The 16,121-nt window shown below is 43.3% G+C and overlaps 1 protein-coding gene across 1 annotated transcript in view; it reads right to left on the bottom strand.

The window, feature by feature from the left end:
- Positions 1–16,121, bottom strand: part of NRG1 (neuregulin 1) — an 836,141-nt gene that overhangs the window by 241,408 nt on the left and 578,612 nt on the right. The window lies entirely within an intron of this gene.

Raw genomic sequence — 16,121 nt, 5'->3', positions numbered from 1 at the left:
GCTTTGAGGAAACACCTAGCAAACAGTCACCAAACCAGATCTAGCCAGCAAGACAAAACAGCCATCTTCCCCTTGCACAAACCTGAAAATAGTAGAGAAATCACTAACAATAAAGGCACCAGGGGCAAGACTACTCACACGGTTCCAGGACAAGAAAGAGAAGATGGGGAGGGGAGAGGCCTAAGAACAGAACACAAGGCCTCCTGAGGAGTGAGAGAAGACTTCAGGACACAATCCCATAGGGAAGAGGAGAGGCAGAGACCTTAATTCCTCTGCTGGAGATCCTGGGGCAAGGGAAAAACCAGGGCATCGACAGGGTGGGGAGGTGCCTACTTCAAGTACAATGGTAAGGCAGGGAAAGTAAGTGGATTATCAGGTAGATAGTGGTTTGAATGAATTATTCTTGTCAAGTAGATATTAGCTCAGTTGCCAGCTCACTCTACATTTTAGTCCTCTGGTGAAAGCCCTGGTTGCATTGTTGGTGTTTTCAATGTCCGAATTTAACAATGACACCATTTACTTTGAGTCAATACATACTCTGTTTCCTTCCTTTTCAATAGTCCAAGTTCTGAAGTTTGGGCCATTCATTCGCTTAAGTACTGACAAATGGACAGTGGCCCTGCTGCCACAGGAGTGGCCACTAAAGGATGGGAAAGAATTCCCTTGGCTTATATTCTCAGATGCAAATGGACATGTTTTTGCATAAAAAAATCCCATTGTTTTGAGGAGACCAACTTCATATGGCAAGGAAAACAAAAAATCATTTCCCTCATTAGATGTGGGAAGTCACTCCATGATGCAGGATGAAAGATGACTTCAAAAAGACCTTGCCAACAACAGTGAAGTCAGAAAATATAAGTAATGATATTGCTTTTATTGATAAAGCATTGAAGAAAGCTAAAACAGAGGGCATCTCAGGAGGAAATCAGATCAGATGAAAAGTTATGTTAAAGAACTACACAGTCTAAATTGCTAAAACAAGCAAATCCCCTACTATTGTGTAAACTTGGGAAAGCCTCTCTCCCACTACTCAAAAAAAAAAAAAAAACCTCCCTGGATTTCAATTTCCCCACTTGTCCTAGCTCAGTTTCATTCTGTGAAAAGTAAGGCCACAAATTAAATGAACTCTGAGGTTTCATTTTACTTTCAGCAAATTGGCAAAAATGATCAAAGATGTCAGGGCCAGGTAAACTAATGCGCTATTGGTGGAGCCGTGAATTGTTCTAAACAATCCTGGAAACAAAGAATATTCAAAAAGTTATAAAAATGCACGTATTCTATAACCTGGCTTATAGCCTCAGGAGTCAAAGATGTAGGAAAAGGTCCCAAATGCTCAAATATGCAGATAGCAGTGCTTTTTCATGGTAGCAAAAAAATAAAAAAAGAAAATATCAGTTGGGGAATAGCTATACAGACCATTATATATGAAAGTAGTGGGGATATTACTGCTCTGTAAGAAATGACATGAGGGAATCAGAGAACCTCGGGAAGAATTACTTGAACTGATGCACATCAAGGAAATGGAACAAGGAGAACACTAATAATCATGATATAAAGGGACCAACTCTAAAAGATATCAGGTGACCAGCGAGACATCAGAGGGCTGATGGTTGAAACATGTTTCCCATCTGTTAGGAGAAAGCTGGTAGACGATGGGGGCAGAAGGAGGTAGTGCACTTTGACAACAGTAGATGATATGCTGAGGTTTTTGTTTTCCTTAAGTGTACTAGATTACGAGGGAGGATTCCAGTGGGGATGGGGATGAGAAATGACGGGAAATTTTTAATCAGTCTTTTTAATCAGTAAAATATGTTTTTTCTTAAAATGTGAACGACAGAATCTCAGAGTTAGAAGAGACATCTATTCTAATGCATATGTGAAAGGAATGCCCACTGGTGCATTCCAGATAAGCTAACAAAGCATTTATGTGCTAGGTACTGGGGGCATTGGGGATGTGGGTACAAGCCAGTAATAACTGTGTCCGCACTCGAGGAGCTTAGGTTGTCACGGAAGAAGGTAACAGGAAGAAGAGGTAGAAGGAGAGAAGGGTGCCTGGGTTGGGTCAAGGCAGTTGGTGAGGCTGTGAAGTCTCCGCCAAGAAATTGTGGTAAGGAAAGAAAGTGAGTTAGAAGATACAGAATGATGTCATCAGTGGAAAGACGGAGTACAGGAAATCCCATCTCGGGCTGTTATAGCTGTGCCACTCTGAGCAAGTCATCTTCTGTCTCTGCAAAATGGAGATACTCCTTCCAGGATCTAGTGAGGCTCAGCTGAGGAAGGTCAAGCAGTCACTTCACAAACCTTAGATCCTCACAAAGCAGCTAGGCCTCAGGAAGCCCCAAGCAGAAAAGGGTTTTTTTCTTTTGTTCATTTGCATCTTCTGAAAAGACTCTCCCCCGGTGACAGCCTGGGCTACATTCACAACAACTTTTCTTTGTACCTAGCAAACAAAAAAGGTTAAGTATTTGTAGGCAAGTCTTGGCAAAGAGATGTGAATCAGCTTTGCTCACCTGTGTAAGTGAGGATGTGTGTGCTACTGTGGGGAAGTGGGAATATCTTAGAAAATCCATCTGCTCAGAAATGCTTCTCATGAAGCCAGCCCAAGAGCATATTCACGCATTCCTTAGCAGAGAGAAAAGAAGGACTTGGAGTCTTTAACACACTTTAGGGAATGGAACGCATGCTGTGGAACTGGCTTTGGTTGACGTTCCTAGGATCTGGGACCTAGAGCAAACAGGAACTAGCTGCAAGATCACCTGGATCAGCTCTCTCATCTTACGGATCAGGAAGCGGAAGTGGCAAGTGACTTAGCAACTGGGGGGCAGTTGATAGAGCACTGGACTTGGAGTCAAGAAGGCCTGAGTTTGAATCTCACCTCAGACACTAGCTACGTGACCCTGGGCAAGTCACTTAACCCTTCTCAGCCTCAGTTCCTCCACCTGTAAAAATGAATAGCATCTGTGTGTTGGGCTTTTGTGAGGATAAAATGAGATGATATTTGTAAAATACTATATAAATATTGTCTATTAGCATCACTGCCCAAGGTCACCTAGGGAATACATGGCAGATCCAGGATCAGAACCCAGGTTTTCTGACTTGTTCGGTTCTTTCAGTCGAGTCCAATCCTCAAGACCCCATTTAGGGTTTTCTTGGTAAAGATACTGAAGTGGTTTGCCATTTCCTTCTCCAGCTTATTTTACAGATGAGGAAACAGAGGCAAACAGGTTCTCTGGCTACAAATCTCATTTTCTTGTCCACTGTACCATGTCATCTTCAATGCTTTGAAGATCTTTGAATTCATCAATGTGGGTCATCTTCCCACTAATGGAGGTCAAAACCCCTCTATTCCCTAATAAATGACCTCAGAGAAATGCTGGTCAACTCTGACCTCTTGAATTCCCACCTGTATTGTAAAGCCTAGTTTAAATACTTCTCCTTTGTGAGTCTTTCTCCATCCCCCCCCCCCAGTTGGTAAAGCTCTCCCCTCTTAGGAAACACAGGGCAAAAGCTTCTTCACTTTGAGGCTCATCTGATGATGAGCTTCTCAGACCTTGGTGGGATGGTCCTAGAGAGCAGACACAGTTAGTGACTAGACCTTACTTTGTGAGGTTGTACCGGTAGGTATAACCATCAGGAGTCCAGGGCTATCTCTGTTGTTATGGCAAGACATCAGAAAAGAGCCTTAGTAAAGTCAGAATCTTCAGAATTCCATTTAGTTTTTCTTTCCCCTTGTGACTTCCACTGAAATCAGGTTTGGACTTAAATGAAGCAACAGCGAACAGTCTAGGCTCACTAGTTACAGACTTTTCCATTAGGGAAGGTCATTTCCTAGTAAGTCAATAACTATCTCAGCAAATCCTGCAGCAAAGTCATCCTCTCTGCCCCAGAATGGAGGGCAGTTCCTTGGATGACAAATAGAAAGAGCCCAGGAAGTGGAGGCACATCCCACAGAAGTAAGCAAGTGTGTAGAGTAGAAAGACTGCTGGATTGGGAGTCAGGACCTTGGTTCAAGTCCCCATACTTGAGTAAAGTAAAGTAGGCAATATTTTCCTTGTATGCCATGGCTAAGAAAAGTGAGACCCAGAAAAGCTTCACGTGAAAGCTACTGCACATCCATGAATATCCTTGAGCTCAACTATCACCTCTATGTGGAAGACTCCCAAACCCATCCCTCACTTCCTTCCTGAGCTCCAGTCCAGACCAGTCTTCCTGCATGACACCTCCACTTTGATGTCCTCCAGGCATGTCTGACTCAATAGATCCCAAAGAGAACAGGCTCTCCACACCTCTAAACCATGGCTTCCTAACCTGTACTGGAGGTCTATGGATAGATCTGGGGGGGATGGGAGAGGAAGACAAGTGAAGGCAAGGGAAAGTAAGAAGGAAAAGGGGCAGGGGGAAAGGGGAAAGAGGAAAGGGAAAGGGAAAGGGAAAGGGAAAAGGAAAGGGAAAAGGAAAGGGAGTTAATTATTGAAATGTATGAATTCTATGGATCTATTAACTCCTAAAGAAAAGCCTATCAGTCCGTATCTTGCCCTAGCATGAGTGTACTGTTTATATTAAATGCATAAAAGCAAATTCTGGGAAATGGCATGGGTGTCTGAGCCTGGGGGAGGGTGAGCTTTTTCCTACTCTCACCCTTTTGTTGGCATGCCCAGATAAGACACACTTCCTCATTATTGCTGCACAGACCCAGATTCTTTGACCCCTTTTAGGGAAAGAACCTACTTGCTCAAACATGCTGGAAAATAGCTGTTTTTTTTGTTTTGTTTTTTTTAAAGAAGGGAGCCACTAAAAATATTGGAGGGAAAACAAAACACAGCACAAAACAAAAATGTTCAAGTCTAGCAAACAATTGAGAAGAGTAAACCAAAGCCAGCCAATGGTAATAGTCCAGAATGGTGTTATTAGAAGCATATCACAATGGTCTCATAAAGATCTTTCTCTATTTTTAGAAAGTGAAAAATTGTCTTCTCCCAATTTTCAAATGCTTCCTGGGTTGCGCCTTCTTCCTCACTGGCTAGTCATTGGAGTCTTGAAAAACACACTCTCCTAGTTTCCTGTTAAAGACCAATAAGGCAGCCAGTCATGTGAAACACACACACACACACACACACACACACACACACACACACACACACGAGAAATACACCAAGTAGGGACTGCTGATCTCATGGAGCTGTGAAATGCTTAGATTAGCTTGCTGAACTCAAAATTGGAACTTAAGAGCATAATTACCCCTAGGCCATGTGACCTAATGATAGATGAGTAAATGTTAACTATCAGGGAAACTGTCCTGTTTGTTGGTTGGCTGGTATCTTGGATAACGGTGCTTTACATCATAATTGGTGTGACACAACCGTATGATCCCCTCTGGGCCACTCCTCCAATTGAGATTTATGGTTGTGAGTTGGGTCTGTGAGGGGGCTGCTAACCTAGGCTTTAGGAAACTCTGTGGTTCCATACACTGAACAGCATGAACCAAAGTCTTGTGCTTCCCATGAACAGTTAGCTAGCAGACACCACTGATTCTGAGGGATCGCAGTTACTTGAGAGTTTCATTTCCTTCTCCAGTGAAATAAGGCAAACAGACTGGAGCAGGGTCACAAAGCTAGCAAGTGTCTGAGGCTGGATTTGCACTTAGCTCTTCCTGACTCCAGGCCCAGCATTCTATCCACTGAACCTCTGAGCTGCTTCCCTTCTTGAGAGAGACTTAAGAATAAGAACAGTCTTCAAAACACCCCCTCCCCACACTCCCCTTAGAACTCGGGTGCTTGTTATCACAACTACAGAGAGCATTCATGGAAAGCCCCTCCCTACCCCCTCCCCCAAGCTGAGAGAACAGTGGTAGTAAGACACACAAGGAAGGAGCACGTGGGGTGGCCCAGATAACTCAGCCCTCCAGAAGTGACTCTCAGCCAAATCCCATGTTCCCTGGACTATGCTTTCCCCAGATTTTCTTTTCCTTTACTTTGAGACTTAAAAAATGTTTTAAAAAGTATGGATAACTGACAAGAAGGAAGCAATGCAGCAGCTTTAATACAGTGAAAAGGTTTAGTTGATTGATTGAGGTCTTTTGTTTTTTACATGTCATTTATTTCTTAGTATATTAATCTCTGCCTTCTTTACTCAGAAAAACTACCTTTCTAGCATCTACACACGGGGTTATGCTTTCTGAATGTAAGGAGGTGAGGAAAGTCTTCTGCTCCATTACCTCTTGCCTTGATCTCTCTAGAGCAGCAAACTTCAGGCCTTTATTCTCTCTCTCTCCTCTCTCTCTCTCTCTCTCTCTCTCTCTCTCTCTCTCTCTCTCTCTCTCTCTCTCTCTCTCCCTCACCCTCTCCATCTCTCTTTCTCTCTGTCTCTCTCTTCTTCTGTCTCTCTCTCCCTCCCTCCCCCCTTCTCTCTCTCTCTCTGTGTCTCTCTTCCCCCTCCCCCCGTCTCTGTCTCTTTTTTCCTCTTTTTCTCTGTCTCTCTCCTTTCTCTCTCTCCCTCTCTGTCTGTCTCCTCTGTCTCTTTTCTCTCTCCTCTATTTCTGTCTCTTCTTTCTCTCTGTGTGTCTCTCTCCATGTCTCTGTTGCTGTCTCTGTCTCCTCTGTCTCTATCTCCTCTGTCTTTCTCTCCTCTCTCCTCTGTCTGTCTCCTCTGTCTCTTTCCTCTTTCCTCTATTTCTCTGTCTCTTCTCTCTCTGTGTCTCTGTCTCCTGTTTCTGTCTCCTCTGTCTTTCTCTCCTTTCTCCTCTGTCTCTGTCTCCGCTCTGTCTCTTTCCTCTATTTCTGTCTCTTCTCTCTCTGTGTCTGTCTCCTGTCTCTGTCTCCTCTGTCTTTCTCTCCTCTCTCCTCTGTCTCTGGCTCCTCTCTGTCTCTGTCTCCTCTGTCTCTTTCCTCTATTTCTCTGTCTCTTCTCTCTCTGTGTCTCTGTCTCCTGTTTCTGTCTCCTCTGTCTTTCTCTCCTCTCTCCTCTGTCCCTGGCTCCTCTCTGCCTCTGTCTCCTCTGTCTCTTTCATCTTTCCTCTATTTCTCTGTCTCTTCTCTCTCTGTGTCTCTGTCTCCCATCTCTGTCTCCTCTGTCTTTCTCCTCTCTCTCCTCTCTGTCCCTGTCTCTTCTGTCTCTCTCTTGCCTACCACATGGTCAGAGGATACCTGCTGAAGATATGGGGAGAGGGGGGTCAGGGAACAGGATTAATGGTCTTTCCATTACACATGCCCCAAAACAAGGCCATCCAACCTAACCATGCTTTGGAGGCAGGAGTGCATCCTGGGCATGCTCTAAGGCCTAGGCCCAAATTACCAGTCCCCTCCACTTAGAGCACTGGACTCCATGACCTCTGAAGTCCCTTGCTGTCCCTGGTCTGGTGCTCTGAGTATACTTACAAGTGTCTTACTAGTACAGAGAAGCTTAACTGGAGCAGATTTTGGGCTCCATTCTCTTCTGTGCCCTTACCCTCCCTATTGATGAGAGCTCATGAGTCTGGCTAACATTGAGGCTCTTACTGCCACTCCTTTGATAAACTTTAGTTTGGGGGCAGCTAGGTGGTCCAGTGGATAGAGCACTGCCCTGGAGTCAGGAGGACCTGAGTTCAAATCGTTAGGTACTAATCCGATACAATTTTATTTTAAAATGTAAAAGCCATTCTTAGCTCCTAGATCATACAAAAGTGGGTGTTGGACTGGCTTGGCTCTGCAGGTCACAGTTTGCCAACTACTGGATTAGACGGTTTGGGGGGGGGTCCCGATATGTAAGGTATAAGAGCCTATGACTCTATGGATCTGCCCAGCATCATAAATGCATCATGGAAGGGTAGAACCAAGTGCTCTGTTAATTGTAAAGGGTGGGTCTCTACCAAATGAGGGGAGCAGAGAAGGCTTCCTGCAGAAGGGGGAACTTGAATTGGGCTTTAAGGCACTAGTGAAAAGGAAAGAGGGTCATTTCCAGTGTTTTTTGCCATCATCCATGACGAATACCATGCATCTGGGAAATGGTGCCAGCACAGACGCCAGCTCCCCCAAGAAGTCCTTCCCTGGCCCTCTCTCCCTCTCTCCAGGCCCCACCTACAGTGAGAGCAAATTTCTTCCTCCTCTGATTTCTCTGAGAATTTTCCCTGACTCTCCTGTGCCTCATTCTCCCTCTCCCCTGGATCATCTTTGTTTGGTCATGTTGTATCCCCCACATCAGACTGTAAGCTTTGAGAGGGCAGGGGTTATGTACTTTTCCCCTGTTCTATCATTGGTACCTAGAAGATCATTGCATATAATGGCTATTTAATTTAGTAAATGTTTCTGGAATTGAACTGATTGCCTATAACAACTGGTGTGCTGGCAAATGTTTAACAGCCAGCTCTCTGGCATAAAACAAAATGTATGCAAGACACACTTTTAATTTAATTTGCATTATTAACAGTTTCTCCACCTCTTAAGTCTAGACTCTAATCAACAAAACAGTCAAGCAATATGTAGAATTTGTCAATATACTGGGTGTAAATGCTCCACTTGAACATTTAACAACCAGCTCTCTGGAATCAGTTCCAATTTGCTCCAGCACACGCCATCTTGTAACTGAGACCAGAAGCGAGGTTTCTGGTGGCTGGTTATGAATAGAAAGGTCTCACTGATCCATACTCTGACCCACTGGGCCCCAAGAGGGTCTTTAGGAAGTCCCCTCTCTTCAGAGCCTCTTAACAAGGACAACCTGTGATATCGTGTGAGCTAAGAACAGGCTACAGCCATCATGGCGCTTCTCACACAGTTGGCCAATATTCCTGATCTTGCTTTGTTTAATTGTTAGCAAGCCAGCCACAATGTCAACGACAAAAAGAAAGAAAAGCTGGGCTGCTCTTCAATGACCTTAGTTCTGCAGTAGTAGAGTAAGGATTAATCAGCAAGAATTTGTTAAAGGACCTACTATGTGCTAGGCATCATGCTAAGTGCTGGGGATACAAAGAAAGGCAAAAGACAGTCCCTGCTCTCAAGGAGCTCCCAGTCTCATGGGGGAGACAGCTCGCAAACAACCATTCATTCACATACACACACCACCCAAAACGTATACAGTATAGATGGGAAAGAATCAGATGCATGATCAAATTCAGAGAATATGGCAGGTTTGCTTCCTTCCCCTCCCTTTCTCATTATAGAAGCTGCTTCAAGGATATATCTTCATAGTCATGGGTGAGGCTGGAAATGGGGTAAAGAGTTTCAGGGATAGCTACAGGGAGATGAGGGTGAGAGAGGTTAGATTATTGACCACAAAGAGAGAAAGACTGCATAAATCAGGGATGGGGAACCTGTGGCCTCAAGGCCACATGCTTTTGGATTCAGTCAAAGGGCTGCACTTGAGGACCTAGAGGGCCACAGGTTCCCCACCCCTGGCATAGATTATGGTGGCCTTCATTTTCCATCAGGGACATGTAAAGGAGATGAAGAGATGAAGAGCAGAGGTTCCCAAAGCCTTCCATAGTGTTAGAACCCTTCTGTTAAAAAAAGATGGCAGATCCCTTGAAGCAAAATCCTCTGAATTATTTTTGTTGTGTCTTAACAATGTAAAATTCACTAACACAACAACAATAGCAACTTGGGATGTTTCTGAGTTTATTTGAGAAGTCTGAGAAACACCAGATTGGAGGATATTAAAGCAAGTGGTGAGCTTGGCTGGAAAAACGAACAGCATGGTGGCCCTGGGAAGGGCAATAGGAAGTTGGAGAAAGTTTCCCTGGACTCCCCTCCATGCTCCTAGCCCTTCCATCAGTAGAGAGGTGAGACAGGGGTTTGGGGAGCCCTCAGGACTACATGGAACTGTGATTGTAGATCACTTACTGGAAGGGACTCTAAGGCTGTCTCTTCCAATACCTTCATTTAACACATGTGTAAACTGAGAAACTGGAGAAGTAAAGTGATTAAAATTTACAGACATTTGGGGGTCTAATGGATATTTAGTCAATTATTTAGATTTATTCTTTTTCTCCTTTGAAAAATATTATTCATATAAAACGAGACATGTCCCAGTTATAGGTGGGGAACCAGTTTTCTGGATTATTGGTACATAAACATGGATGCCCAGTTTCCTGGGTGTATATACATAGATGCCTGGGTTTTTTTGTTATATATACATACATACTCACTTTCTTGGGTGTATATACATGGATGCCCAGTTTCTTGGGTGTATATACATGGATGCCCAGTTTCCTGGGTGTATATACACGGATGCCCAGTTTCCTGGGTGTATATACATAGATGCCTGGGTTTTTTTGTTATATATACATACATACTCGCTTTCTTGGGTGTATATACACGGATGCCCAGTTTCCTGGGTGTATATACATGGATGCCCAGTTTCTTGGGTGTATATTGAACTTTCCCTTACTTTTTCTGCTACCACACAGGGCCTCTGCCTTGTCTTTCAGAAAGTCCCTCTTTCTGTCTTATGACGTTAGGCTAGATAGTACCAAAAATGGAATTCCCTGACTCCAGGCCTTCAGATGTGAGGTAGTGGGAAGAAAAACTGCTTCTGGAGTCAGAAAATATGGGTTCATATCACACCTCTGATATTTCCTACCTGTGTTTGATCTTGGCAAATCACTTCACATCCTGGTACCTTTGTTCACTCATATGTGAAATGAGGAGAGTGGAATAGATGACCTCTGAGGTGCCTCCCAGTCTGAGATCTGTGATCCTAGAAGTAACCAATCTCATCAAAGTCAAGTCAGCAAGCCTTTATTAAGCATTTACTATGATCCAGGCACTATGCTAAGGGTTGGAGATACAAAGAGAAGCAAAAAGATTGTCCCTGTCCATAAGGACCTTACATTCTAGTGGTGAAAGTCAATACAACATAAAAGGAAGCCTTGAAAGGGGGCAGGGAAAGAATGTAACCATGCTCAGGAATGGTAGAGAAGGAAGCCTGGAGAGTAAGAAGCAGATCCCAGAAAGCAATGGAAGAGTGAACACAGCTGGCCTGGGCTCTTTCTGTGAGGTGGAAGATACTGTGGATTACAGAAAGAGTAGCCTCAGAGACAGCTGAGTCAAGCTCAACCTCTGGGCCTTCTTGCCTAAGCTGCCCTCTCCATGGTGCTGATGGCCTCCACCTCCCTCAGTCTGCCCCACCTCACACAAGCTGCTTTGCCCACCTAAGGATGACTGTCCTGAGGCCTGCTCAGAAGTCACCTTTATCTCCTGGAGCTCCAGCTGCTCACTTTTCTGTCATTTTTGGGTGGTCTGTTCCACCTCCACACTCCATGCCTATTCTGCTCTCTGGAAATTATTTTCCTATTTTATAAAATGAAGAGGGATCTTCAAAATCCATTCCAGTTCTAAAAGGCTTTCAATCTATTTATTGCTATATTAAATCCAGATACAGATCCTACCACCTCACTCCCCTGGTCAAAAAATTTCAATGGCTGTCTATTCCCTCTAGGATAAGACAAATACCTCAACCGCAGATTCAAGGCCTTTCCCAGTCTGGCTCCAATTTACTTCTCTGGGTTTCGGTTGCATCACTCCCTTTTGCTGGCCATCTTAGCCAAACTGACCTCCATGATGCCCCTGAACTGAACTGAACATTCCCACACAATGTTTATGCATTGACATATATTTTTTCCCCTATCTGAAAATTGCTATCTCATTTCTGTCTTTCAATCCTGATCTTCTTCAGCTGTAGAGACACTCCCCTCAGGAAGTTTCCTGAGTCCCTTAGACACTAATGCCGTTTCGCTTCTCAAATAACCAGAAAATTACTTATTTCTGTAAGTGTTTTATTCCCCTAGGAGAATGTAAACTCAATGAAAATAAAGAGTAGGGGATAGCCTTGGGCTGCCTGCTGCATTTATGGAAGGAGACATTAATTGCCAATTGGCTGACCGAAGGCTGAGCCGAAGACTGGGCTGTGGCTCCACAAAAATCACCTCAGGCTTGGGTGGACATTGAGTAGCATTTGTCTTAGAATCCCAAGCAACTAACCCAATGAATAGCACACAAAAGGTGCTTAATGAGTGTTTGCTGAATTGAGTTGCATTTTAAACCAATAATAATTAGAGAAATGCTAATCAAAATGACTCCTAGGTATCATTTCACACTGGTCTGGTTGGCTAAAATGACAAAAAAGGAAAATGACAAATACTGGAGGGGGCCTGGGAAAATAGGTACACTAATACATTGTTGGTGGAGCTGTGAAATAGTCCAACCATTATAGAAAATAATTGGAACTATGCCCCAAAAGCTTTTAAACCACAGACACCCAGCAATACCACTACTAAGTCTATACTCTGAAGAGATCAAAGGACAAAAGGGTCACAAAAATATTTATGGTGGCTCTTTTTTGAGGGGACAAAGTTTGGAAATTAAGGAGAAATACTATTTACTTTAAGAAATGGTGAAGGACATGGTTTTAGAAAAACCTGAGAAGACTTGTATGAACTGATACAGAGGAAAGTGAGCAGAACCAGAAGAACCATCTATACAATAACAGTAATACGGTGAAAATAATCAGATTTAAAAGATTTAGTAACTCTGATTAACACAATGACCTACTACAATTCCAAAGGCTCATGATAGAGCATGCTACCCACCTCCAGACAGAGAACTGACAGACTCAGGGCAGATTGAAGCAGATTTCCTTCTTTTTATTTCTTTTTCTTGCCTTTTTTTTTTTGGAATATACCTAAAGCAGTCTTTTTTTTTTTTTGCATATTTGTAATCGATTTTGTTTTTCTTGCTCTCTTGATGGGTAAGGGAGGAGAGTTGGGAGAAAGTACTGAACTGAAAAGTAAACTAAAACTGAATTTAAAAAAAAAGTTTAATTGCATTTTTTTCCATCAGAACATGGACCACCTTATTGCACATGACTCCCCTTCACTCATACTTTGACAGAGTCAAACTGGCTCACTACTGACTTTCTCACATAAGGCATTCCATCTCCCACTTCATGCCTTTGCATAGGTTGTGCCAATATCTGGAAGGCACCCTCTCTCCATCTCTGCCTCTGAGTATCTCTTCCTTCCTGATGAGGCCTTTCCTGTTTGCCTTCCCAAGGGCTACTGTCTCCTCAAACCCTGAAATTGCTTCATAATTACCTTTTCTATTGATACATTGAGAATCAGGGGGCAGCTAGGTGGAACAGTGGGTAGAGTGCCAGCCTTGGAGTCAGGAAGACTTATCTTACTGAGTTCAAATCTTCCTTAAACACTTACTAGGTGGGTCACCCTGGGCAAGTCACTTAATCCTCTTTGCCTCCGTTTCCTCATCTGTCAAAGGAGCTGGTGAAGGAAATGGCAAACCCCTCCAGTATCTTTGCCAAGAAAACCTGAAATGGAGTCCTGAAGAGTTGAACACAACTGAGGTAACTGAACAACAACAACTGGGAATCAGCCTGGTATATTGGGTAGAATATTGATTTTTTTTGTTTGTTTTTGTTTTTTTGGCAGGGCAGTTGGGGTTAAGTGACTTGCCCAAAGTCACACAGCTAGTACATGTGTCAAGTGTCTGAGGCTGGATTTGAACTCAGGTCCTCCTGACTCCAGGGCCAACGCTCTATTCACTGCACCACCTAGCTGCCCCAAGAATATTGGTTTTTGAATACAGAAATTCCTCAGTTCAAATCTTGCTTCTGATATATAATGTCTACATGTTCCTGGCAAGGTCCTTGACTTCTCTTTGAGTAAGAGTAAGCATTAGTACAGGTGATGAGGGCCAGAACTAGCCTGGTGTGCATGTGAATAGAGAGAATGGAATGGATGTGAGATACGCTGAGGAGGTAGCACTGCCAAGATTTGGCAGTTGATTGGCTATGGGGCACGTGAGGAACAGAAGAATAAAGGTGATGTTGGCATCATGAATCTGGGCAACTAAAAGAATGGTATTGGTCTCATTATGCCCAAGAAAACTGGAATTGGTTTACAAGAGATTTAAATGGAAGATGATGAGCTCCTTTGGGGCACCATTGTATATGAAATGCCAAAGAGAAATAAGTAGATATACATACACAAGGCAACTGGTGATGTGGAAGTATAGCTTAGGAAAAGAGCTGCACAAATATTTGGCCAAGAGCATTCCTAGCTTAGAAGGCCCTTACAGATAGTCAAACCTAGTTCACTTATCTTCTCCAAAGAAGGGAAGGAATTGGTCAAAGGCAACCCAGGAGATGAGTAGTAGAGGTAGGAGGGGAACTTGGACTATCTGATTCCAGATTCAGTGTTCTTACCAGGACACCATGTTTCCTTCTAAGCAATGGACATAAGTGAAATCAATACTTATCTGTCCCTCTCCCCTCCCCCATTTTGTTTAATCAATATAGGTCCTCTTCTTTCCTAAACTGGGCCAGATAGTGCTGTTCAGAGAGATGTGATTGTGCATGGCATACCAGAAATTGCTAAGTCATCTGACTTGGGGGTGATTATGGGCATGATTCAAGAGAGGGGCAGAAACGGAGAGGCTTCCATCATTCTTCCTGGGTTCATGCACTTTCTTTTTACCCCAAGAGCCTTTAATTGTCCAGTTTATTTTCTTGACTGTTGAAATAAGGTCTGTCCTAAATCCCTCACGGATGTTTATCCACACCAGAACATCCATCAACACCCTGACATGTTCAACAATCAGACTGAGATGAGAGCACTAACTCAGGACTGAAGTGTTCTGGCAAAGGCGTGTGTTTGTGTGTGTGTGCGTGTGTGCGTGCATGCATGTGTATGTTTGTGTGTGTGTGTCTATCTTTCCTAACAAAATAAAAGGAGGATGGGGAAATTCTAGAACAAGATAGATAAGAAGAAAACAAAAAAACATAGTTTCAAAATCCAAAGAAAGACATGTATTGTAGGTCATTAATGCGAACCATCTCATCCACCTCCCTACATCATACAAATCTGGTCTTCAGCAATTGGAGAGGAGGAGTTGGGTCATATACATCTTATTATCACTTCTGGGGTCTATTACATACATTACATGCAGATCCAATCAAAAAGCACTTAAATGCCTACTGTGTGCCTGACACTGGCTCTCTATGCCAAATTGAAGCACTTGCATTTTATTCTAGAGGCATTGGGGAGCCCCTGGAGGTCCCTTAACATGGGGATGAAATGGTTAGACCAGAGCCTTAGTTTTATCAGTATGGCAGCTATGTGGAAGATGCATTGGGGAGGAGGAAGAGTTGAGGGACAGAGGTCAATGAGGAGGCTATTGTCACAGACCAGGCAAGACAGTCTGAAGACCTGAGCTGGGATACGGTTGTGTAAATGGAGAGAAGGGTGGGTGATGTGAGAGATGTTGGGCAGGTGGAACGGACGAGGCTGGCCAAATGAATAGATACTCGGTATGAGGGAGGGTGAGTTTTCCAAAAGAGCACTAGATTACAAAACAGAACAGTGTGTGACAAATGAATAGAGAACAGCCTTGAAGCAAGGAGGAGCTGGGTTCAAGTCCCACTCAACTCTGGATAAATCATTTCACTTTCTAGTGACTCATTTAAAACTAAGTTATAGATAAGTTTTGAACTCTATAAATAGAGAACAGTTGGGCTCAAATCTTCTTTCTAACACATAATGGCTCTGTGGTCTTGGGTAACTCATTGAAACTCTCACTGACACATATAACTCCTAAGATTAAGTAATTAATGAGTGGCAGAGCTTTGCTGACAGAGGGAGTTTCCACACTGGGAGTCCACTGTACTGATCAAATCATGGGACTGAACCAGAAATAAATAAGGGACTGGCCTAGCTGACCTCTAAAGTCACATTTCCCTAGAAATTTAAAGGTTTCAACTTGCATATAATTCAGTTCAAACTCCAGTTATTTCATCAATTTGATGTCTTCTGGCACCACAGATTACAACCTAGTTCTAGCACAATTTAGAATTGCTGGAGGTTTAGTGGGATTAGGTGATTAATCTATGGTCACTCAACTAACAGTTGTCAGAGATGACGCTGGGACTTAATGGACAGTTTCTGAGGCCTACTACCCCAAATTGTTAGGGGTTTCGGGGTATGGCCAAGCTGAATCACCTATGTGATTAAGGATCTTAAAATTAGAACTAGAAAGAACCTTTGAAGGTATCTAATAATTTACCCAAGGTCATACAAGTAATAAATAGAAGACGCAATACTTGAACCCCAACTTTTTGAGGCTTTCCCTATACCATCCTGC

Source organism: Trichosurus vulpecula, chromosome 6 (assembly GCF_011100635.1).
Source record: "Trichosurus vulpecula isolate mTriVul1 chromosome 6, mTriVul1.pri, whole genome shotgun sequence".
Taxonomy (NCBI): domain Eukaryota; kingdom Metazoa; phylum Chordata; class Mammalia; order Diprotodontia; family Phalangeridae; genus Trichosurus; species Trichosurus vulpecula.
This window is presented reverse-complemented; position numbering and strand designations above follow the sequence as displayed.